The sequence below is a fragment of the Balaenoptera physalus genome (genome assembly GCF_965194825.1).
Source record: "Balaenoptera physalus genome assembly, chromosome: 9".
In the NCBI taxonomy this organism is placed as follows: domain Eukaryota; kingdom Metazoa; phylum Chordata; class Mammalia; order Artiodactyla; family Balaenopteridae; genus Balaenoptera; species Balaenoptera physalus.
The window spans coordinates 62,595,232-62,619,659 of NC_138888.1; positions in this window are offsets into that span (position 1 = coordinate 62,595,232).

The window sequence follows — 24,428 nt, forward strand, 5'->3', positions numbered from 1 at the left end:
CTCCATCTCTGATGATACAAGAGCTGATTCTGGAAACACTGATCATTTGTCCCTATTGAATCAGCTACCATCCTCCTTAAGGGCAAAATCTCCAACTGATATTGGCAAAATTCACAGCACACCTCCCATCAAAAGTCAGACAGATCCCTCAAAACCTCTCCCCAGAACTCATCAACACCGTATAAGTAAAGAGGCCCTTCAAGGTCTTATAAAGCCCGTAATAGAAGATTAGAAGGCTCAAGGCCTCATTATATAACCCTTGTACTAGTGCCTGTTAACACTCCATTTACAGCTAAGAAAATCTAAGGGCCAAGGGTAAAGATTTGTCCAGGACCTTTGAGCAATAAGCAACAGTGTAATCTCTCAAAACCCTGTTGTTCCCAACTCTCATAGGCTGCTGACATCCATTCCCTATGGAAGCAAATTCTTTACTGCAACTGATTTAGGCAGTGCATTCTTTAGTATTCCAGTTGATGAAAGTAGCAAATACCTTTTTGCCTTCACTTGTAAAGAAAAACAATTCACTTGGACAAGAATGCCTCACGATTTTAAGAGAGTCCTCCTTCTTTCTCACAAATCCTGAAGGCTGATCTGAATGATATAAAGTTCCCTAGAGGTTCTACTTTGTTGCAATATGGGGATGATTTGTTTGCTTTCCTCAAGCCTCCTCACAGGAAGACAGCATCCACTTGCTAAAGCTTTTACACTTAAAGGGACATAAGGTGACCAAGGAAAAATTGCAGTTTGCCCAAACCCAGGTTTGATATTTAGGGCATCTAATATCAGAACAGGGGTTACACCTAGATCCACATAGACTACATGGTATCCTAAGTTTCCCGAAACCCAAACTAAGTGCCAACTGTGAGGCTTTCTCAGGCTAATTGGTCATTGGATTACAAATTTCTCCCTTATGCCAATTATATGTATGTTTTACTAAAGAATAACAATCTTGACTCAATTCTTTATTGGCGGATCTAGATGACATAGCCTTTAAAGGCTTACAGGTGAATTTGATGACCCCTCCTGCCCTCAGGCAGCCTAATTATCAGATTCCTTTTTTTCCTTTTTTGTATATGAAGGGGAAAGGAATGACTTTGGGGTACTCACCAAACAAACAAGAAAACAAAACAAAACAAAAAACCAGGGACCACCATCAACCCATATGATATTATAACTAGCATCTGGACCCTGTGGAATGGGGATACAGCCCTTGCCTTAGAGTCATTACTGCCACTGCCCTTTTTGGTTAAGGCCACCAAGAAAACCATTGTGGGATTCCCTTTAACCATTTTTGCACCTCGTGCAGTAGAAGCCCTCCTGAATTCTCATCACACTCAACATTTCTCAGTCAGCCAGCTCACCTCCTATGAAGCCCTTTGGTTCATCACATAATTCTTTTATATTGTATAACCTCAATCTGGCTACTCTTCTCCCTTCCATCACCAACAAAGTCTTTCATGACTGCTTAATGCTGACAGATCACCTCCTGACTCATGATGATCGGCAGGAAATTCATTTGGGTAACACTGACTTTTCATGGTTCACTGATGGTTCTTATTTAAAATTTGACAATGGCAAATACTGTGCTGGACATGCGATTGCAACTCTTTTTGATGTTATTGGGGCAGCACCTTTACCTATGGCTATTTCACCTCAAAGGGCTTCATTAAATGCTCTTACATGGGCTCGTACTTTAGCCAAGGGCAAACCTGACAATATTTATACTGACAGTAGATATGCTTTCAGAGTAGCTTATGATTTGGGCATGTTGCAGAAGCAAAATGGCTTCCTTACATCCAGGCAAAATAAAATTAAAAATATCCCCTATGTTTAGGAATTATTGGATACAATACTTTTACCTGCCATATTAGCTATTGTTAAGATTCCGGGGCATTCTAAACTTGACTCTCTAGAAGCTAAGGGAAATCACCTTGCTCTCATTTCTGTAAGAAATGCTGCCCTTAAAGGAACAAGCAGCAGCAAATCTGTGTCATGGTCCAAAGAGTTATTTCCCCAAATGACAACTTTAAAAAACTGATTAGAGAAGCCCAACAATTGGCTTCAAAAAAAGAAAAACAAGATTGGAAGTTCAACAATTGTTGGCTTGGTAAAAAGAAAAAGTTTTAGTTTGGACCAAATAAAAACCCAGTCCTACCAGAAACTCTAAAATTCCCACTCCTAACCACTGCCCATGCACTAAATCATTGGTCACAATAGACTCCATGAATCAATATTGGTGGGGAAACATTGACAAGGTCACAAAATTTGCCTGCGTCACTTGTCCCACTTGTCCAAAATACAACCCAGGGAAGCCTATTTGTATAGTTCCCAGACATTTTAAACTGCCTAATGGACCATTTGAGGCCTGACAATTGGATTTCACACAACTTCCTCCATCTCATGGATATAAGTATGTTTTACTCATGGTCTGTATGTTTATACACTGGACTGAGACTTTCTCTTGAAGATAGGCTACTACCTCTTCTGTAGGTAAAGTCCTTTTCTAAAAGATCATCCCTACCTGGGGGACTCCTCTTGAAATGCACAGTGACTGAGGAATCCATTTTATTGGTCAGATACTTTAACAAGTCTGTGGTGTTTGGCTGGTTTTTCAACACTTTAACTGCACTGCCCTTAACAGCCTCAATCCTCTGGTTTAGTTGCATGTACTAAAGGTATTATTGACTCAACTGGCAACATTTTAGAGGCACTCCAAATACGTTGTTCATAAACATTGCCATTACTCCTCCTAAATCTCAGATCCACCCCTTTTGGACCTCATAAACTCTCAGCCTTTGAGATAGTTGTAGGACACCCAATGCACTTGACCCCTGCAAGTCAAGTTTTTGACCCACAACTTATAAAAGGAATGATATTCCAATATTTCAAATGCCTAATAAGCAGGTTTTGATAGAGCAATCTCTTCACAGTGCATTCTCAGGACACAAAGACATTAAGCATCACACCTGGCACCCTGGAGATTTTTTCTATTGGGAAGACACTTCCAGAAAGACTTTCTTTAACCTTGCTGGAAAGGCCCCTATCAGATACTGTTAACCAACACTTTTTCCACCAAACCCCTGAGAATAGACTCTTAGATTCATGTGACACACTGAAGAAAGTACCAAACACTGACTAGACTTGCATTTATCTTGTAACCTGAAATTAAAGAATCCCAGAAATTGAAACAGACCACATCTGATGAGACAGCTTTCTCAAGATATCTGGAGCAGGCCTGCTGGAAGTCTGTCTGCCAAACTTTCGATGATGACATAATGCTTCAGAGGATCTCCAGTGTCTATGATCTTGATAATATATGGATTTTAGATTAAAAAAAGTGCCTGAGTGCTTTCCTTCTTACCCTTCCTTGTTACTCAAATGTGATCTCAATATGTTTCCAGTCTGTGCACCTTCCCTCCAACGTGGGACACTACACCCAGAAGAGGTCCTCCTGGCATTGAAGAAGAAAAAGCCGCAGAATCCAAAAAACCTAACTTTTCATTAGCAATGTTTTCAGAGAAAGATCTTGATCAAAAGGGGAAAATGTAAAAATTCATAAAAAATAACTTCCATTAAAATAGAGTCAGAAGGCCAGAAGAGGGAGCTCTCATGCCCAACAATGATAGCAGAACCCAACAGGAAGAAGAAAGACTTTCTCTTCTTGCCTGGCAACAGCTCTGCAAGTGAGAGACTGTCACAATTCAGCCAGTGAAAAGCCACTATATTTTGAACTCTCAATTCCTCCAATGGACTCTTTGTTTACTATAGCCCTCCCAAGTCCCTCCACCCCCCACTTTACAAAAGTTCTCCTCTCCTTGTTTCAGAGGACTTACACATGGCTCACCATGGTTGTAGACCCCAGATTGCAATTCTTTGTTGATCCAGAATAAAACCATTTTTGCTACATAAATAACTGAAAGTCTATTTGTTTAAGGCTTGTGACCACTGCAGTCACCCAGAGCCTTGTTCTCAGAGGGCCCCATACTTGGTTTAACGCTCCACTATTGCTGCCTTAAAATTCTTGAGAACTTTGTCTTTGAACTCGTGTTTTGCACGCGAAATCCAATGTGACAATACAGCATTCATATAAGCAGATACGCATGGTCACCATTCCTGGCAACCCTATTTGCATTAGCCTTCCTGATTCCCCATGAGTGCAGAATTTTGGTGGACCCACAATATGTGGAAGTTCAACAAAACTCAAAGTGAGTTCAAGGTAAAAGTGTTACGTCTATGGCTGAGCAAGGGGAGAGGGTGGCAATGACAACACCAAGAGGCACTGTTTTCTATTTGAACCAGAACTTGCTTTGAATGCAGACAGAAGGCAATGTTATTCTAAGAAACACAAACAACTAAGGAATCTTATCATATTCCTTCTTATTCTTGTTACTTCTCTGGATAAGCCAATCATCTACACTAAAAATGATCACATAGCATGAAAGTTAAAGATAGGGCAACCCATAGTTCCTTTCCTTTTCAGTTCTTTCTTACTCATGAGTAAGAAAGTGTTGGTAGAATGTGTACATATCAAAAAGTAAAATAAAAACACTTGAGATAATTTTGTGCAGAATTTTCATTGTTCTAATAAGAATGGAATATACATGCATGTATGACTATGAGACATGAATTATGATTTTTGGTGATTTCACATGTAAATTAAATATTCTGATATTTGCATTTATGACTGGCGTTGCACAATATAAAGAATAGTAAAACTCATGCTAATAATTTAAAACTTTAAGTTTTCTTTACTTAGACTAATACCAAATAACAAATAATATGCACCATGACATGTCAAGCGAAAGACTGCAGAAGAAAGGAAAAAATTTTATATTTAATACTTTTAATGGCACATTTTTCCTACATTTTGAGCAAGGGCCTCTACATTTTCATTTTGCACTTGGTTCCACAAATTATGTAGCTGACCCTGGTTAAACAGTATGTGTGGTGCTTGGATTAAATGGTGCCATTTGCTATTATTCAGCCTAGATCTGCTTATATAAATTTAGGGATGATAACTTCAATAATGCTAAACAGATTCCATATATATGTGTTAGCATACGGTATTTTTCTCTTTCTGACTTACTTCACTCTGTATGACAGACTCTAGGTCCATCCACCGAGGGGCAGGACAGGAATAAAGATGCAGACCTACTAGAGAATGGACTTGAGGACACGGGGAGGGGGAAGGGTAAGCTGGGACAAAGTGAGAGAGTGACATGGACATATATACACTACCAAATGTAAAACAGATAGCTAGTGGGAAGCAGCCGCATAATACAGGGAGACCAGCTCGGTGCTTTGTGACCACCTAGAGAGGTGGGATAGGGAGGGTGGGAGGGAGACACAAGAGGGAGGAGATATGGGGATATATGTACATGTACAGCTGATTTACTTTGTTATAAAGCAGAAACTAACACCCCATTGTAAAGCAATTATACTCCAATAAAGATGTTAAAAAACAAAAAAAGGTACTAAAATAATACTAAACAGGGTTCATTACTACAGCAGTTTCTTAACAACTTCAACAGGGCAACATACACTGTGAAGAACTAATGAGGGCTTAGAGTATGCTGCATATGCTCCCTTATTTGAGCCCAGAGCCATTTTCTTAGACAAACCTTCCCTTGAATATACTGGGCAATTCTGTCTCCACTTCTCATTAGCTCTGTAAGTTATTTAACTTCTTTGAATGTCAGTTTCTCCTGCAAATAGAATGACTAACTTAATGTTTATTATAAAGATTAAATCTTCTGGCATGTGCCAAACACCTACTACATACTTAATTTTATTACTGTATTTTTTTCCAAATCCATCAGGTATATATTGAGAGGCTGTTTCATCGGAGCAATATAGTTAGTTTTGCATCATAAATTCTTTTCTAAAATTTTTGGAGATCTTGCTGTTCACCATGGATTAACAAAAATAAAACATTGAATATTTCATAGGAATAGAGATATTGTTACCCATAATCACCTGGCATGTGTTAAGTGTTCAATAAACATGGTAGAAATGAACGAATATGATAATCATAAACCAAAATGAAAAACAGCTCAAGTACAGCCTGGATTCCTACCTTGACTTCTTCCATTAGGCAGTTACTTTATTTCTCACTTTCCTCAATTGAAAATAAATATCATATCTGTCTTATAGAATTATTGTGAAGAATAAATGACATACAGTATTTCATACAGTTTCTGACACCTGATAACTGTTCAGTCCATGTTAGTTATGTCAATATGTTGAGAATTTCACCCTTTCACCAAGGTTTTCTTACGATCCAAGTCCCTAGTTCTCTCTTTTCTAGGGACTGTTCCCTAGAAAATGAAAATAGAGAGATGCTCAAATAATTCATAACCCAAAGGAAATAATAAAGATAGGTGTAACAGAGAGTTTTTAAAAAGTAAAAAATATTTTCCAATTAGTGTTTTTCCTTCCCAAACTTGAAAACGCTGGGGCCAGCAATCTGGTAGATCTCCTGTTTGTTTCCACTGAATCACACATGGACAAGTATTAAAATCACCCTTCCTGTTCAAATCTATCACTGATAGCTTCCCTTGGATGTTGACTTTGAAACAGCATGGATTCACATGAGACAAGGAAGAAGTAAGGAGTTGTTTACTGACTTAATAATAAGATTAAGTATAATTCCTTTATTAGACTGAGATACATCAATTGTGCATAAATACATGTTTTATTATGTAATTTAAATACTGAATTTTATCAGTGAGTAGCATGTGTTTTAGTATATGGGTGACTGGTATCTCAGGAAAAAATGTTACTGGCTTGTATGATTCTTAGAGGCTACAGGATAGTAGCCTGGGAGCTAGGGATTCCAGAGGATAATGATGAGGACGCTACATCTTTGTGAAGAAGCGACTATTTTCTGAGACTCTGTATGTCCCCCTCTACTTCTTACCCACTACTTCCTGGCATAAACCAACCAAACTCTTCCTTCAATAACACCCTTGCCATGGTTGCCTTCTTGCCTTTCCATAATTATAATTAGTATTTATTAAAAAGCTACCATGTGTCAGGCACTTTTCTAGAAACTTTATATATATTAACTCACTACAAAACTACGAAGAAGGGGCTTCCCTGGTGGTGCAGTGGTTAAGAATCTTCCTGCCAATGCAGAGGACACGGGTTTGAGCCCTAGTCTGGGAAGATCCCACATGCCGCGGAACAACTAAGCCCGTGAGCCACAACTACTGAGCCTGTGCGTGTAGAGCCTGTGCTCCACAACAAGAGAAGCCACGACAATGAGAAACCCGTGCACCGCGATGAAGAGTAGCCCCCGCTCGCCACAACTAGAGAAAGCCTGCGCACAGAAACGAAGACCCAACGCAGCCAAAAATAAATTTAAAAAAAAAAAAAAAACTACGAAGAAGATACTTCTATCATTATGTCTATTTTAGAGGATAGGAAACTGAAGCACAGTAAGATTAAATAATTTGTTGAAGGAGACCCTAGTAGGAGGTAGCAGAATCAGGATTCAGTTGCAGGAAATCTGACTTAAAGGTCCCTGGTCTTAACATCTGGCTTTACTGAGTCTGCATCACACTCACCCAAAAACCAGACTTTGGATCAGTTCCAATGTACTTTGCTCAGTTTCCCCGATTTTGCACACCAGGTACACAGGTGGTGTTCAGAAATATTTGCTGAATGAGTGAATATGTGATAATCAGAATCTCCAGTGCAGATTTTTCTTTTTTTTCCTGAGCTTCAGTTCCATGGGAACATGAACTTTTTCATCTAGGTGCAGCACAGTATCACAGTTACCTTAAGTCACTATAACAAAATAAACTTACTTTTCATTATCTTGTCTTCTAGCCCCCAGATTTATGACTGGAACTACCATTTCACCCTCTGCCCAAGTAAAAAACTTGGGAGCAGCTTTTTTCTCCTTTCTATCCCTTACTCCTTTTTGTTAATCCTTTACCCTGCAGGAACTACACAATATTATGCAGGATCCCTGGACATCCCCTGAATCTTCTCCGCCTCATGCCTCACTAGTCAAATTCCAAATAGTAATTTGTTGTTTGGATGGTCATTACTTACTTCTCATTCCATGGGATTTTTAGGCAACAGCGGTACTGAGTATAGTGTCTGGTTTAAAATTATGCTCAAAAATGAAGCACATAATTGAATAATTAACTATCTAGGAATCAAAAAAGTTAATATATTAAATGATGATATCAGAAACCAGACATAGGTTGCAAACAAAACAACCTAAAATAAAAGACATCTGGAACAGCATCTGACAGCCAGGCCAAGTTCTGCCTGGCACTCTGAAATTTCCTCTAGGTCCCACCTGCTTCAGCTTACTCTTACTTCTTGATTTTTGCTCTTGCTTTTCCACAGTACCGACTTATCTTTCTTCCAGTTTGCTGAGCCCCTACTCTGACATTTCCAATGGTCACTTTGTTCCAGCATGATTTGCCTTTGCTTTCCGATTTTTACCTCTTGGTTTGCCCCCTGATTATCATGGTTGATGGAACAATTTGGCCCATCTCATCCTGCCAAAGGATCCATCTGCCACATGCTTAACTCGCCGAGTCCCAACATTCTCTCCTCCAATGAGACTGGCCCATCTTGCCCCTTTCATGAACCCAATCTAGATTGACTTCCTGTATTGTGCCTTCCTTTATCAAATGAGATCGGTCACCTGGCCTATCAAGCATTTTGAAATATTCATATGACAGGTAGAACATATAAGACTGTACGCATCAGCAGTCATTAATGTTAAAATAAACAGGGTGAATTGACTTATGCTAAGATTGTTATTATTTAACTAAAATGATTAATTTATACAGTACTTTCAGAACTAGAATAACAGAAGTATAACTTAAAACTCATATTACTCATCAATATGGTAATTAAATAATTTTTAACAGTATTTCCAAATAAAATAATTTTTATCGTGAAGACTTAGAGTATGGCTCTAAATAATGTGATTTTAAATTAGGAAAATAAACTGAACAAACTACTGATCTAATCCAAGAGTTTCAATTCATTCTTGTTTGTTAGTTGAGCGACTCTGTGTCAATAAAAATGTCAAACAATGTAAGAAGAAAATATGTCAAATATTTGATTCAGCAGCACTGCTGGTAAATAAAGTTTGGTTCTTTATTTGCATGGTTTTTATCAAGCATGATTGAGCTTTTCAAGAGATAAGGATTTTTGGAATATTTCCACTGAAATCTAAGTAATTGTAAATGCAAATGGGCTGTTAAATAAGGTCTGTTTCTTTGTGCCAACAAAAGTTAAATGACTAAATTTAGAAAACTTAATGAGGAATCAAAGTTGGGTTTAAGGACAATTATTTGGGTCATGCTGCCTTAACTTGGTCTTTGCTCAAAGAATCATTCCTTCAATTTAGAAGCAAATTATAGATAATGGAAAAAAATCACTGAGAAGAAAGGCTTTCATTTGTACACATGTGCATTAATTTTCTTTTGAATGTGGGATATGTACAAAAATTATGTAAGTTATAATGTCTCTGGTACTTTTGTTCCTCCCTCTTCCCCATATCTATTTACCCACATAGTCATATAAATTACTGTTATGGTTTATTTTTTTTTACATTAAATATTACTTTTGAAAGGTACAAGTTCAAGCTAAAGTCACATTAAAGCAGACAAAATGAAATGGAGTCAAAGACAAGATTACTCTAAGGTGGTTGAAACCTGAATCTGTATAGGCTGGCAACTCTTGATCAGATAGCAACAGAGTGTTGGGTGTTTTTTAAATCACTTTTTCCTCAATGATGCTGACATCCCTATCCTCTTTGTCATTTAAAAATGTATTTGCAGCTTCTCTATCATATGCTCTTCAAAAAGAAATCCCTTGGACATAAGAGAGTCAAGTGTCAGAACAGAAACCTTAGAGACCATTTGACTTGAGCCCTGGGAGATTATAAAAAGGCCGGTGGGATCATTCTTTCCAACCATTAAAAGAGAATACAGTATGCTACTCAGACAAGATTAATCATTCATAGCAACTTTGTTCTTGAATAACTAATAATCATAACCTTGTTAATTTTCTTAAATCAAAAAGTTAAATGTATAAGATTTCTTAATTTAGTGCTAAAAACCGACGCTTATCAGATTTGGGGATTTTATGGACCAGAAAATCTTCAAATAAAATAATATTGATATTTTGTTTCCAGTAAGAGCAATAAAACAATTAAAGAAAAACAGCCAACCATACAAAATATGCCTGCCATCTATTGTTATTATAATTTAATAAAAGCAATGTCATTTGACATCAAACAATTATGAGGTATAATCTTAGAATAAATGAGAATCTTATGAACTGATCCAAATAAAGGTTATAAAAACTCACTACTTTTTAAATGTATTTTATTTTGTCACACCCACAAAAATTTAGTCAAGAAGCACAATGGCAGACTGATGTCAGATAACCACTATTATAGAGACATCTAAAATGCTGAGTGCGTATTTTATTTGCACAAAAAGAACTTAATAAAAGAAGCCTTAATTAATACCTGTTGTAGGCTCTAATTCCCTAATTCTAATTCTCATCTGTGTAAAATGAGAATAATAATAGGACCCACGTCATCGAGATGTTGTGAGAATTCAATGAGTTAATATACATAAAATTTTAAAACAGGGTCTGTCACACACAGTAAGAGTTCAATAAATGTTAGATATTGTTCTTATTGTCAAAGTAGGGTTTAGGGTCTCATTATTTCTAAGACTTGGTTAAACTCTAAAATATCCATCTCTCAAATCCACATTAAATAACTCAAAAGGGAAAAAAAAGAACCATCAAGAAACACTGAACTCTAGTTAATGATATACCTGCTGAAGTGTACAGGTAAAGTGTGTGATGTCTCCAATTTACTTTGCATCCAAAAAAGGAAGATGAAATAAATAGATACCCAAGCACAAAATAAATATAATATAATGCTACTTGTAAAATCTAGGTAGTGGGTGTATATAAAATTCTTTCAAATTTTCTATGTGTTTTACATATCTCAAAATAAGATGGAAAAAAAATTAAAGGATTTAAAATTTTAAAGAAACAATCCTAAAAATTTAAGCACCTGTTCGTTAAAATAAGAAGCTACCAGATTTAGGCATCGTTCCTAACACCTATCTGGGAGTACCATATTTATATCTAAGGGCAGGATTTCTGCTGCTTGCCTCTAGATCCAAAAGTGCTAGTTTTGATGGTGCCGCTACAGGCATAACCATGTTTGCCCTGACCCCCACTTCAGCCATGTGTCAGAGGTTGTGGGAGACCGTGGGTCCTATGGACACAATGGGGCCTCCAGTTCTGATTCAACCAGATTGAACCTGGGGATGTATGGGCGTGAGCATGAGAGTTGTAAGTCGGTCTCCAGTCTGGAGTCAGGTTCTTGAAAAGTAGCATTTTGATGATAATGCCCAAAAGAAATATTGCATTAGTAGCAAAAATGTGAAACAAAATGAAAACGTGCTGACTATACAACTTGCTACAAAACATCTGGCATGGTACAGTTTTATTCCTTCGTTAAAGAAAAAAAAATATATGTGTGTGTATGTGTTTGTATATACAGCCACACAAATATATATACAAAGATATGTATATATATATATATATATATATATATATATATATACACATATATATACACATAAATATGTATATATCTATATATTGGAATCCTAATGGCTCTGTGAAACTGTAACTATCTTATATTTTATAAAATGTTGCTATTTTTCATAATTATTTTCTTCTCTTTATAATCTCAACCAAAATAGTGCTAAAGATTTTTTGTTTGTTTTCCCAACTGTTTGAGACATGTTATAACCATGTTAAAACCTAAAGAATAACTCAATGTGAAATCAGAACCAGTTATTGTTGAAATTATTGTAATGTCACCAGGAAAGAATTATAATTTTATTTTAGAAATAGAGAAAAATACTTCAGATGTTCAAAAAATCCAATTTAAAAAAAGAGAAAAATGGAAGTCAATTACGCAAATATTTGGCATTCTGTAGAAAGTTTCTAGATATTTTAGTGATATGTATTCTTGTGGATGCCAACTATTTTTATTTTTGATTATCAAAATATGAAATACAACGGTGTAGTCATTTCTTCCCTATGAGCAAATAATGAAGTAAAGGTCAATTTCAGTCAAAAAAAATTATGCTTTAATCTCTTGGACACTTCCAGTAAACCTTTTTTTCTGAATTATCCATATAATAATTGCTGTTCTTTTCTTTATTTCCATAGAAACATAATATCAGGGAAAATACTGTTCTTCAATGATATTTTTCCACAATAGGGTTAGGCCATGACAAGAGGAGACTCATCAGGATTAACAAGAGGTAGAAGTGGTGACTATAAATATATTAACAGATTGTTTAGTGTCCTATTCAAAAAAAAAACATAGATCAGAGAAATTTGGAGCTAGAGATGCCCTTAGAAACGTGCTTTTATCAATGAGAAAACTAATGTCCAGGGCTGTTAAAAGATGCACCTCTCAAGTCCATCTCAGGGCCAGGTTAGTGGCAGAGTCACTTGGCCCAGTAATATATCTCCCACCCTATGCTGCCAGTGCCTCTGCAGGGTTGCCATTATTTTACTATGCAGAAACATGACTTTGGAAGGAAAACCATATGAAAATCATTTATCTTAATATGGAGAGATGTCTGTTTATTATATTCAGGGACTAGCAACAAGGTGATATTTAATTTTGAATCATTTATACAAGGTTTATGCAATTTACATACAGATTATAAATCATAAATCATATACTGTACAAAGCACAATAGAGAAGAACTAAGACTGATAGAGAATCCTTCTCCCTGTTTTTTTGTGGCTTGAGAACAGTTAAATAAGAATTCAGTGCGTCATATGTTCATTTTGTCAGACACTTCGGTGGCTGCTTCATGGTACACATAAGCCCTGCCCTCAAGAAGTTGCCAGTCTACTAGATGAGAAAGATACAGGTGTAGACAGAGTGTTTACAGACTTGTGTTTTGCAAGATTGGCCAGGGGAGTGAAAACTGGAGAGAGGAATAGGCAGACATTAGGATGCACATCCGCCAAGTATAGGAAAGAAGCCGGAAGACTAAGGAACTGGGCTACAGATGGTGGAGGAGTGGGCAGTTGCAGCAGGCAAAGAGCACACACTTTGGTTCAAAACCTGATAATTCTGGTGGATCAGTTTCTCCTCTTCCACCTCTCACTATACCTTCTACAGATTCAAAGCAAGGAAAAATGATAAAGTTCAAGTACAGAGAAAGTGCTTTAACATCAACCCCAACAAATTTGACCCCCTTCCGGTATCTTTTTAAATGTTACCACCACGCCAAAACCAGGAAATAATCATAGATTGATTGCTTCTTGACCTTCAACCCCACATTGCATCATTCAAGTTCCAATGATACTACCTCCAAAATAGGTATTTGTTACATGGACACTCCTCCATCCACATTGCACCACTCTCACCCTCCTTATTTCTTTCATTTGGAGTACTGTATCTGGGTTTACCCTGTCTACCGCTCTACTCTGTTTCCCAGGAGCCTACAGAATTGGAGTCGTCACCTGCAGTATAAAATTTAAGATCAACTGCCTGTCACTAGAGGTATTTTGTGATCTGATCCTTATCTGTATCACCTTACCTCCCACCACTTCCTTTCCTTTTCTACTTCTGTCTTTTTTCTCCAAGAACATTGAATACTTGTAGTTCCAGGAACATGCCATGGCTTTGCACTGCTGTGCCTTTTCACTTTTGGACTACCAGCTGTAGGCAATGTTCTATTTAGACCACATGACTGCACTAGCGACTTGATAGATAAATAAATGAATTTATTGTTATCCTTCTTGGTTGGAATTTTTCAGGATCTCAAATAGTATGTGTTTTGTTCTCCTAAATGAACCTTAGATACATGGACCATTTAAACAAGTATGTATAGGCATTATGTTATGAACTTGTATAACAAGGACAAATCATTTATAATCGCTGCCTAACAAGATAACGTACAATATTCTGAACAAGTTAAAAAGTTTAAATATCTTATTTAAGGTCACAGTACATAGAATGATGTATTAGTTATTGGTACATGGCATGTAACATAAATCTGATAAATATTTGAAACTAAAAAGGAAAGAAAGTAGGAAAGCAAACAAGCAAGAAAGAGAGGAAGAGACAGAGAAATACTTTGAATTCAAAAGTCCAAGAGGTATGATCTTCCCACATATTTTTAATCCAAAAACCCCTTGTACAGATAATATTTTATAAGAAACCCAATATGTAAAGGAAATATATTATTTATTCCATTAGGTCTACACATACTTATTGATCATGTGCTAATGCTTGGACTGTGTTAGGTGATAGAGATATAGCAAAGAACAAGATCTCTGTCCTCTTGGAGCTTAACATCTAGCAGTGAAGACAGATAATAAACAAGAGAAATTTTCAAATGGTGTAAGTAATATGAACATGACAGAACAGGATATTGTGACTGAGACAGGGAGTTTGGCTACTTTTGATACAGTGATTAAGACCTCCTCTGTGAGGAGGAAGTAATGCTTGAGTTGAGACCTGGATACATGAAGAGGAACCTAGACAGAGAGAATATCACATGCACAGGCCCTGTAGTGAAAACAAACTTGTCAAGTTCAAGAAATGGAAAGAACAAAAATGAGGAAAAGGGTAAATGGTATAAAATGAGGACAGAGTGTTAGTTCCGGTGATTAAAGGGACTTAGAGGCACGTTAATGAATTGATGGGAAGCTAGTGGAGAGTAGGCAGTAAGCATGGACATGACTGTTGTTGAAGAAGGGGTGAGTCACCACCACAAACTCTGAGGGCTGAGAAGTTCCTCCATGTTTCATGCCTGCAATTCACATAATTGGCACTAGCTGAACTCCCTCACCTTGGTTTCAATCAATGGCATATATAATGTGGTGCTCAGTTCAATTAAAAAAGCATTTCCTCCCTATTATATAGGTCTTGGCAATGGTTAATTGAATTTGACGACAAAATCAAAGACAACCTATGGAAAGGGAAAAAATGTTTGCAAATCATATATCTGATAAGGGGTTAATATCTAAAATATATAAGAAACTTATACAAACTCAATAGCAAACAAAAATCAAAAACAAACCCAGAAAACACTAATCTGATTTTTCAAAAGTCAGAGGATCTAAACAGACATTTTTCCAAAGAAGAAATATAAATGGTCCACAGGTATATGAAAAGGGGCTCGACATCACTAACCATCAGGGAAATGCAAATCAAAACCACAATGAGATATCACCTCACACCTGTTAAAATGGCTACCATCCATTTTATGATGATAAGAGATAACAAGTTTGAGAGATAACAAGTCTCAAATGATAAGAGATAACAAGTTTGTATAAGGACGTGGAGAAAAGGGAATCCTTGGGCACTGTTGGTGGGAATATAAATTGTTACAGCCAGGATGGAAAATAGCATGGAGAGCCCTCAAAAAATTTAAAAAGAACTACCATATGATCCAGCAATCCACTTTTGGGTATATACCTAAAAGAAATGAAAACAGGATATCAAACAGATTTCTGCACTCATATGTTCACAGCAGCATTACTCACAATAGCCAAGGTAGCAAAACAACCCAACTGTCCATTGAGGGGTGAATGGATAAAGAAGATGTCATACACACACATGCACAGTGGAATATTATTCAGCCACGAAGGAGAAGAAAATTCTCACTCCTTCCATTTACAACAACATGGATGAAACTTGAGGGCATTATGTTAAGTGATAGAAGTCAGACAGAGAAAGACAAATACTGCATGGTATGATTTGTAATGTGTGGAATCCTAAAAAATATAGTAAGATTAAAATGCATAGAAACAGAGAGTAGAAAAATGATTGCCAGGTACTAGGTGGATGTGAGATATAGGGAGAAGCTGGTAAAAGGCACAAACTTTTAGCTATTAGAGGAATAAAGTCTGAGAACCTAAAGTATAACATGCTGACTATAGTTGATAACACTGAATTATATAATTGAAATTTACTAAAGGAGTAGAACTTAAATGTTCTCAGCACAAAAAAAAGAAAGAAAAGATAAATATGTGAGGTGATCGGTGTCTTAAATAACTATATGGTGGGAATCCTTTCATGATGTACAGGTATATCAAGTCACCACAATGTATGCTTTAAATATCTTGCGATTTTGTCAATTATACCTAAATAAAGCTGAAAAAACAAACATTTCATATGCACCAACTATGTGCCCATCACTGAGCTTAGTGATAGGGATACAAAGATGAAAACATGGTTCTTGTCTTACTATACAATGTAGAGGGAAAGACAGGCACAGTTAACATAATTTTAGAATAATACATTAACTGCTATGGTAGAGATATTGAAAACCTGGGGTGAGGATCAATTATCCCAGGCTGGTTGTTTGTGGAAGTTTTCCTGGAAGAGGTAATAGCTTAGTTTTGAGTTAATTAACCAGGCCAAGAAGGGAGCTCCATGTACAAAGAGAGCATAAGCTAAAGAAAAGAAACATTTTCATATAGATGAGTGCAAGGAAGAACTTTCAAGTCAGTATTACTAAAGCTTAAAATATAAACTGAGGACCAGTGGGAAATGAGATTTGGGACATAAACTAGAAACAGATCAGGAAAGGTTTCAAGGCCACTTCAAGCTGTTCAAACACTGTCCTGAGGTCAATTAGAAGCCATTGATGGATGTTTAAGAGCAGACTGGACCTAGCCAGATTTGCAATTTAAATAGATCTCTGGCAGCTGATGGGGAACATCTTGGACATATTTTTTTCCCCCAGCTACTATTCTGAAAGAGAACTGCTTTTCTAGAAATGCCAAACCTCTTCTGAATTCTTTAAATAGCTTTTAACTATGATAGAACAGTTTTAAAGAGACTTATCTAATATTTTCCTCATAGTCTCCAACATTTCTCCTTTTCCAAATTAACTTTATAGTTTAGATGGATAATGGCAAAGAGGGAGAATAAAAAAGTGGTTGTTTGCCTCATTAGCCAGACATTCTGCTAACAGAAGCCTGAGATGTCCTTAGTTTTCTAATATTACTTAGAAAACTGTCTTAGATTCCAAGATAGCAGTGAATTCATCTGACCCAGATATGACATGGGATCCTCTGATGAATATCTACAATCTTTTTGCACCTTTCCTCTGAACAATTTTACTCCTCTTCTGATTTGATTCCATAATTGGTAATTAAATAGAAAACCACACCTTCTTAAAACTCTTATGACTATAAATTTTGCATTTCTTTTATCTGAAAGTGTCCATTGTCATCTTAAACATCTTACTTACTAGTCCATTGACTTTTGGGCAAGGCATGGAAGCATTGCTCTCTGTCTATTCAAGGGCACCACCCACCCATGGTGAGGTGGTATCACGTGCATGCTTCAAGCATCTGTTTTAGGCCCTAATTAGCTATCTTATCTGAAAACTTCTAACACCTTCAGAATCATAGCCCAGCTTAAAGTCTTGGCCAATATTGATATGCAGGTTCCACTGATATTATAAATCCATTATTAAACTACTGTACCAGTCACATCACTGGAGTAATTCTTTTAAGAACCTGTAATTCTGCCATTCTGTCCTCATAATTAGGCATAAATGGCTAATGAAAACATCATTGTATAGTTTGTGTGTACATTTTTTTCTTTTTCAACATTTAACAATTGATTATTTTCATACTAGAGGCTAGTTAATTGAGCATTTGCATAGTTTTATCCAGATAGAGATAAAGGTAAATTGAGGGGTTCATCTATAAATTCTGTCCCTTTTCTGTTTCCCCACCTTCTTCCATATCAAAGCCATTAACTCTCACTGATACCACAGTTTCTCCTCCAATCTATGCCAAGACCAAGTATGCTTTTCCCTAGAAGAAAACAAAATTTTTAAAAACCTACCTCATTTGCATGAATGTGTTCATATTCACCTGTTTATTTGTTCCTTCATTACGTTATTTCACTCATTTACTGAATTATTAAACCTTCGTCCTCTCTAATCATCACTTGAAAGACAATCTAGTACCACTGAAAGCCCCTGGTCTAGGCACCAGAGACCTGGATGCAAGCAAGTCCTAACTTTGACTAATTGAGCCACAGCATTTAACGCCCTTAGAACTTGGTTTACTCATCTAAAAATGGAACAGATTAAATCAGTTGCCCCTTATCTTAATTAGGTCATAGGCCTCCTGCAGAATCTGATAACTATGAACTCACTCTCCAGAAAAGAAAAAAATGCTCATATCCATATACCTATACAATTTTGCATTTGATTCCTTGAGACTCGTGGAATTTTAAAACCTGTGTATGAACATGGGAGATTCATAGGCTCCTGGTTATGAACCACTGAAGTAGATGGTCTCTGCCTTTAGAGTTCCATTGAGACTTGCTCTACAAAGTGTAGTTCACAGAGTAGCAGTTCACCTAGGAGTTCCCTGTAAATCCCAGGTCCTGCCTCAGGCCTACTGAATAAGAATTTGCAACTTAACAGTATCTTTAGGTGATTCATATGGACATTAAAGTTTGAGAAGCACAGTTATCAAGTTTGGTTTAAATAAATTTCATGTAAAAGCAGAAAGGAAGGTGACGATGGTTAGAATGGATTAGAGGTGCTTTCCTCTCTCATCTCCTTCATGATGTCTCAAAATACAGACAAACCACAGCAAGGATTTTTAATCACAGACTCTGGATCCGTGAAGAGCCTTCCAATAAAAAAACTTAAGATCCTGGATTTTGTTTTATTCATGGAAGAAGCATTTATTTATGTTATGATGTTTGTGTTAATGATAATCATGATTAAATACATATAGTATTTGGGGAAGCTATCACCACTAACGACCCCACTGACAAAATAGGAAGAGGGAAACCAAAAAGTTAGTTTGGCTCTATAAAAGTTAATTCTTAATGACAGTCATTTATGTGAACGACAACATTTATGCCTAATAATTATGCAGTGTAGTAATATTATGCAATCCATAGACAGAGTCAATGTTTTAGATTAACATTGCTGTAGATTTTATTTAATTATAGTGGCAAATCTTTGAGATACATTTAGTCTTCATAATTTGCTACTCTTGCAGCATGTAAATCTACTCAGAACCTTTCCAAATCAGGGCAAATATTAGTTTAAAAAGGACATGTTGAAGCTGAAAGTTAGTTTTTTATATAAAGCTATTTAGTATTTATATAAGATCTTTATTCTGAAGTGTAAATGTTTTGGTTCAAACATATAAAAGAAATTTAAAGCCACAGGTATTCATTTGCAGATGTTAAACTTGAATTTTGACATTATTTCTGCCTAAAAGTGAGGTAACTTTTAAAGTGCTCCTAGGTAGATGCCGCATTGGTCTGCAAAACTGTGAGCTCCTGTATTTCCAAAATGACTTCTTAAAATGGAAGAAACTAAATATATTAGAAGCATGGGAGAAATAGGGACTAAGGGATAAGAGGAAAACAATTAAGGTAAAGAGGAAATAAAGTTATGGGTGGCAAAGGAGACAGGTGAAATGAACAGAGTATTGATCTTCATGCATAAATGCAGAGTGACATTTACTGAGCCAAGAAAAAAAAGACAGAGGAGGAAATAGGATGTTTTTAAAGTGTTCATGCATCTTTTGTCATACAAATAATAGTCACTCAATAATGTTCCATAATTAAATCTCCCCCTCCTCCTTCACCTTCCCGCTCTCCAGTCTCAAGGGCATAACATATTAGAAAAGATGGCTGTATCATTTTATTTCCAATAAAGATTTCTATCTGTAGTAACTCTATGAGCTTATGTGAGTTGAGTTGATGGTTACTCATCCCTCTCTGATCAGAGCTTTTAGAAAACTACAGCTCATTTGCCTATGCTCTTTTATTTAAGTCTTGCTTATCTCCTCTTATCTAAGCCACCAGTACCTCCTAATTTCCAACCCATTTATCTCATGTTTCTGCTTTGTAAGTAAGGGGCAGTTGCTGCCAAAACAGATATCTTTCTTAAAAATTTAAAAGTTGACAAAGCAAGAAAAATAAGGCTAATTTCTCTTACTTCATCTCTAGTTAAGAGTTTTTATAACTCTCTGTGCACCTCTTAAACAAGCACACTGAGTTCAATACAAGGGCAAGGTTTGGGTCCAGGGAGGCAAAGGTAAAAGGATATAGCTGGTGGTTTCCTAATCACAGAATGAAACTGCCCTTACGAATAGTAAGCATCTGGTAAAGAGCCATTCTGTTCTGTTGCATCTTAAATTGAGTCATGCCAGTTTATTCATTTGCTAATCTAAGTCATTTATCTTGCACTGAAACTTTCACGTACTAGTATAATAGATGTTTGTGGAATAAAGACAATAATTTAAGCAAATGATGTAAGAACATGCACTGTTCTACATGAATTATATTTTACAGTCCATTTAGATGTCGATTGTTCTACATGAATTATATTTTACAGTCCGTTCAGATGTCGATTTATTATTTTTTCTACCTTTTTTGCTCTGTAGATTTGATTTCATATTGGATATAATTTCCTAGGTAAAGCAGGGACTGTCTAAGTGAATAATAGGGTTTTATAGCGCCTAACCATAATGTCACATACAATTATCTTTTAATAACTGTTATAATGATGATGTACTCCTCTACTACTTTTAATAATTATAATGATGATCTATTTCTACCCCTTCTAAAGTAGATGCAGAGATTGCCTCTGCTCCTGGGCCTGCTTCATTCTGAGGGCTGATGTGCTCAAAGAAGGAACAGTAGGAAAGAATGAATCCACAAGGATCAAGAACTAAGATGGAAATTAGAAGAGAATACTGAAAAACTACTACAAACAAGTCAGATTTACCTTGTTCATCTAGCTTTGTATAGGGTTTATCTTTCATGTCTTTTTGTTTGTCCCATGGTTCCCCTCCCAAGCTGAAAGTATTTGTGTTTGTCTTTACAGCAAATTTAGGAATTGACATTTTCTGAATTTCAAATATTTAAATAAGTTAGGCATGCATATGTGTGTGTATCTATGTACTTGTGTATATGTTTACTGATGTGTGTTTTTATGTGTAAGTATATTTTCAAGTATATGTATGTTTATTGCATTTGCATGAGAGTATATTTATGTGTATTTATTCATTTAGCAGTTTCTATTTGTACGTACGTAATATCTATATGTGTGTATGTGTATACATATGTTTATATTTTGATGTATCAGAAGACAGATAAATTTAAGAAAGTACGTAGCTCATCTATACAATTGTTTGGTTTGAAAAAATGAAATTTCTAGTACATTCTGGGCTATTTATACCTGGTGTATGTCAATAAACTTTTCATGTGCTTCAGGAGAATAATTTTGGGATAAAGAGAAATTGACTTTGGACAGTTTTCCAAGGATTTGGACAATTTCCAGACTAGGTAACAAATTATGACTTGTATGTTTTCTGGACCCCGCTGTTTCAATTGAATGAAGAGTCATTTCCTTTTATAAGCAATTTTTATTTTGTCTATGGGTTGCTATACCCTGTTTTAGAGGTGGCTCTGTCTCAACAGCCGGAAAAATGCTCTTATGCAATAGAAGTTCACTAACTGTTTAGCAGCTTTAATTAGTGATCAAGAAGTTCTCAATGAGTCTTAAAAGGAAGGTCATGTAAGCTAAAAAGTATTACAATTACTTTTTCTTCCATAAAATTCAACCTAATATATTCAAAATCTTAGAGCAAAGCTTAGCAATGGTTATGAAACTACTGATAATAAATGGGCTTTCAATATTTTTCATACTTTTACCAGCAGAGCAGTTTGCTTTTAAACTTCTTTTCTTTTTATCTGCATAAAGTATAATTAATTTTACAGAATTTCAACTCCCATTGTAGAGAGCTGAAAACCACATGTAATTGTTCTTAATAGGTTGGATTCTTTCCCTGGTTAGCAGCATAAAAACTTCTTTTCCGGGAATCACAAAATTGTCATGCCGAGTTGAACAGGATGCAAATCTGGCCTGAAGTTTTCTTACAATTGCTGTAATAATATGTACTGTTCATCTACTCCTCAGGTTTCCATTAAGAATAAAAGCATATTACCTCAGTAGGATACTGTTATCTCTTTGGTTATGCAGCCTGCCTACAGATAGGGCCCGGCTGAAATCGGGAACCTGAAAATATTGTGAGACCACATGGACATGGAGATAATCAGGAAGTGACTCCCATTTTTCATACCTGGTTAAGAACAGACAGATCTGAATGGAGGAAACATGCGTAAATTTTACTGCCTACTTTTATGTGTAAAATTTGCTGTAAATTTCTCCCACTGCATTTATTTTTACATTGAAATTTCCAACTTATATTTTCATAGATTCTTTTCAACTAGGTATCAAGGCGAGTACAAGGTAATGAAGAACTACTGTACTTTAGATTTATTCAGATATTTAATATACAATATACAAACATGTTCAAGTATATGTGTTCCTTCCTTCCTTCCTTTCTTCCTTCCTTCCTTCCTTCTCTACCACCCATCATTTTTCTAGTTGCTCCTTACTTTGCTACAAATTTAAATACATTATGAGAAAAAAACTTTTTACTGACCAAATAGGGTAGGAGACATGAAATTAAACAAAATCATTCATAAATTAAATCATATAATTAAAAATATATATAACATAAGCCTCTTTATAGTTATTAGGGACAGAAATTTGACTCAACTTCCTAGCAACCATTGAAAAAGAAAATTACTCATTCAATATGATCAGTAATAAAATCAGTATGACTCCTCTGAAAAACAAAGTGAGAAACATTTATAGTAGATCATCATAAAAGGATCTTGTATAATGTAGTAAACTGGGTTTTTCATAACATCTTTATTTTAAATTCAACAATACGTTTCATAGAGCTTAATGGAGACTGAAAACATAACGGTAAAGCATAGTTCAGTGAAATCAGTTCTGGAAGAGGCAAGAACAATGTATCCCTGGTGCATAGGTCTCAAATTTAGAACATCTAAAGGCAGGATTGGAAATTGAAAAGGCATCAGCCAAGTTTGGCCATAGATCTATTTCATTAGTCTTATTTCTATTTAGTTAGTTTGCATGTCTAGGGATCAGTGTTTCTCAAACTAATTGCAGTAAAGTGCTAGTTTCATTTTTAAGTTTCCTACCCATCATGAATCAGTTGTTTTGTAAAATATAATAAAAAATAAATTACTTGTATGTTTAGTTATCTTGTTTGGCGTTCTCTTGACTTTTTGCATATGTGATTTGATGACTTTCATTATTCTAAAAAATTCTCAGGAAAAATCTAGCCCATTGCCTGTTTTTGTAAAGAAAATTTCCTTTAAATCTTCAAATATTTCTCCTGGTTTTGTCTCTCTCTATTATTCTTTTGGAATTCCATTGCATATATAATAGACTATTTGATATTGTTCCAGAATTCTTGGATGCCTTGTTCCAATTTTTTGTTTTTGTTTTCCCTTATACTCTTTTTGTCTCTTTTTATTTGTTTGTTTGTTTGTATAGTATCTAATGACCTGTCTTCATGTTCACAGATTCTTTTCTCAGGGATACTGAGTCTACTAATAAGCACATTGAAAGAATTTATGATCTGTGATAACATTTCCTTTTATTTCTATCACGTTCATTTAAACCTTTCTTACAGTTTCCATTTTTCTGCTGAAATTCTCCATCTGTTCATGCATATTGTTCACCTGTTCCAATAGGTCCTTTAACACATTAATAATAGTTATATTAAAGTCCCTGTCAGGTAATTCCAACACTGGATCACCTCAATCTGGTTTTCTCCATCGTTTTGACCTTGACAATGGATTTTTTTCCCTTGTATTTCTGTATAGCTTGTCGCTTTTTATTCAATGCCAAACATCAAGTGTAAAACAATTGAGACAGGTGAAAATTATTTCTGCTTGGCAATAGGGCATGCCTCTTCTATTCTAAGGCCAATTAGTTTGCAGCATTGAGTAAACCTACTCAGGAGCTGAGCTTCAGCTCACCAAATACTTCAAATTCCTCTAAAATTGCTTTGTAATTAGGATGGGGGCTGAAGACTTGGAGTGGGTGGGCTTTTTACTTGCTACAGTGGTGGCCAATCCTCTACTCTGCACGTACATTATTCCCTCTTGTCTCCTACCCTGCTTCTAATATTTCTCATAAGTACCTGATGGAGGTCCACATAAAAGCACTTGTGAGTTCAAACCCCCCTTGTGTCAGGGGACACACAGGGGCTCTCATTCTAGTCTACTTACAGCTTTTAGCAATTTATTAAAATTTTAGCTGATTTCTTTTTAGCCCCTTGTATTATGGCCAGGTATTCTTTTGTTCTCTGCCACATATGACACCATCACCATGACCAATTTCTCCATGAAGGGATCTCCCTATGGGCTAAAAATTCTGGGTATTTATTTGTCGTATGAACTCAGATTTCTGATGAGTACAAGAAAAGTTATGATT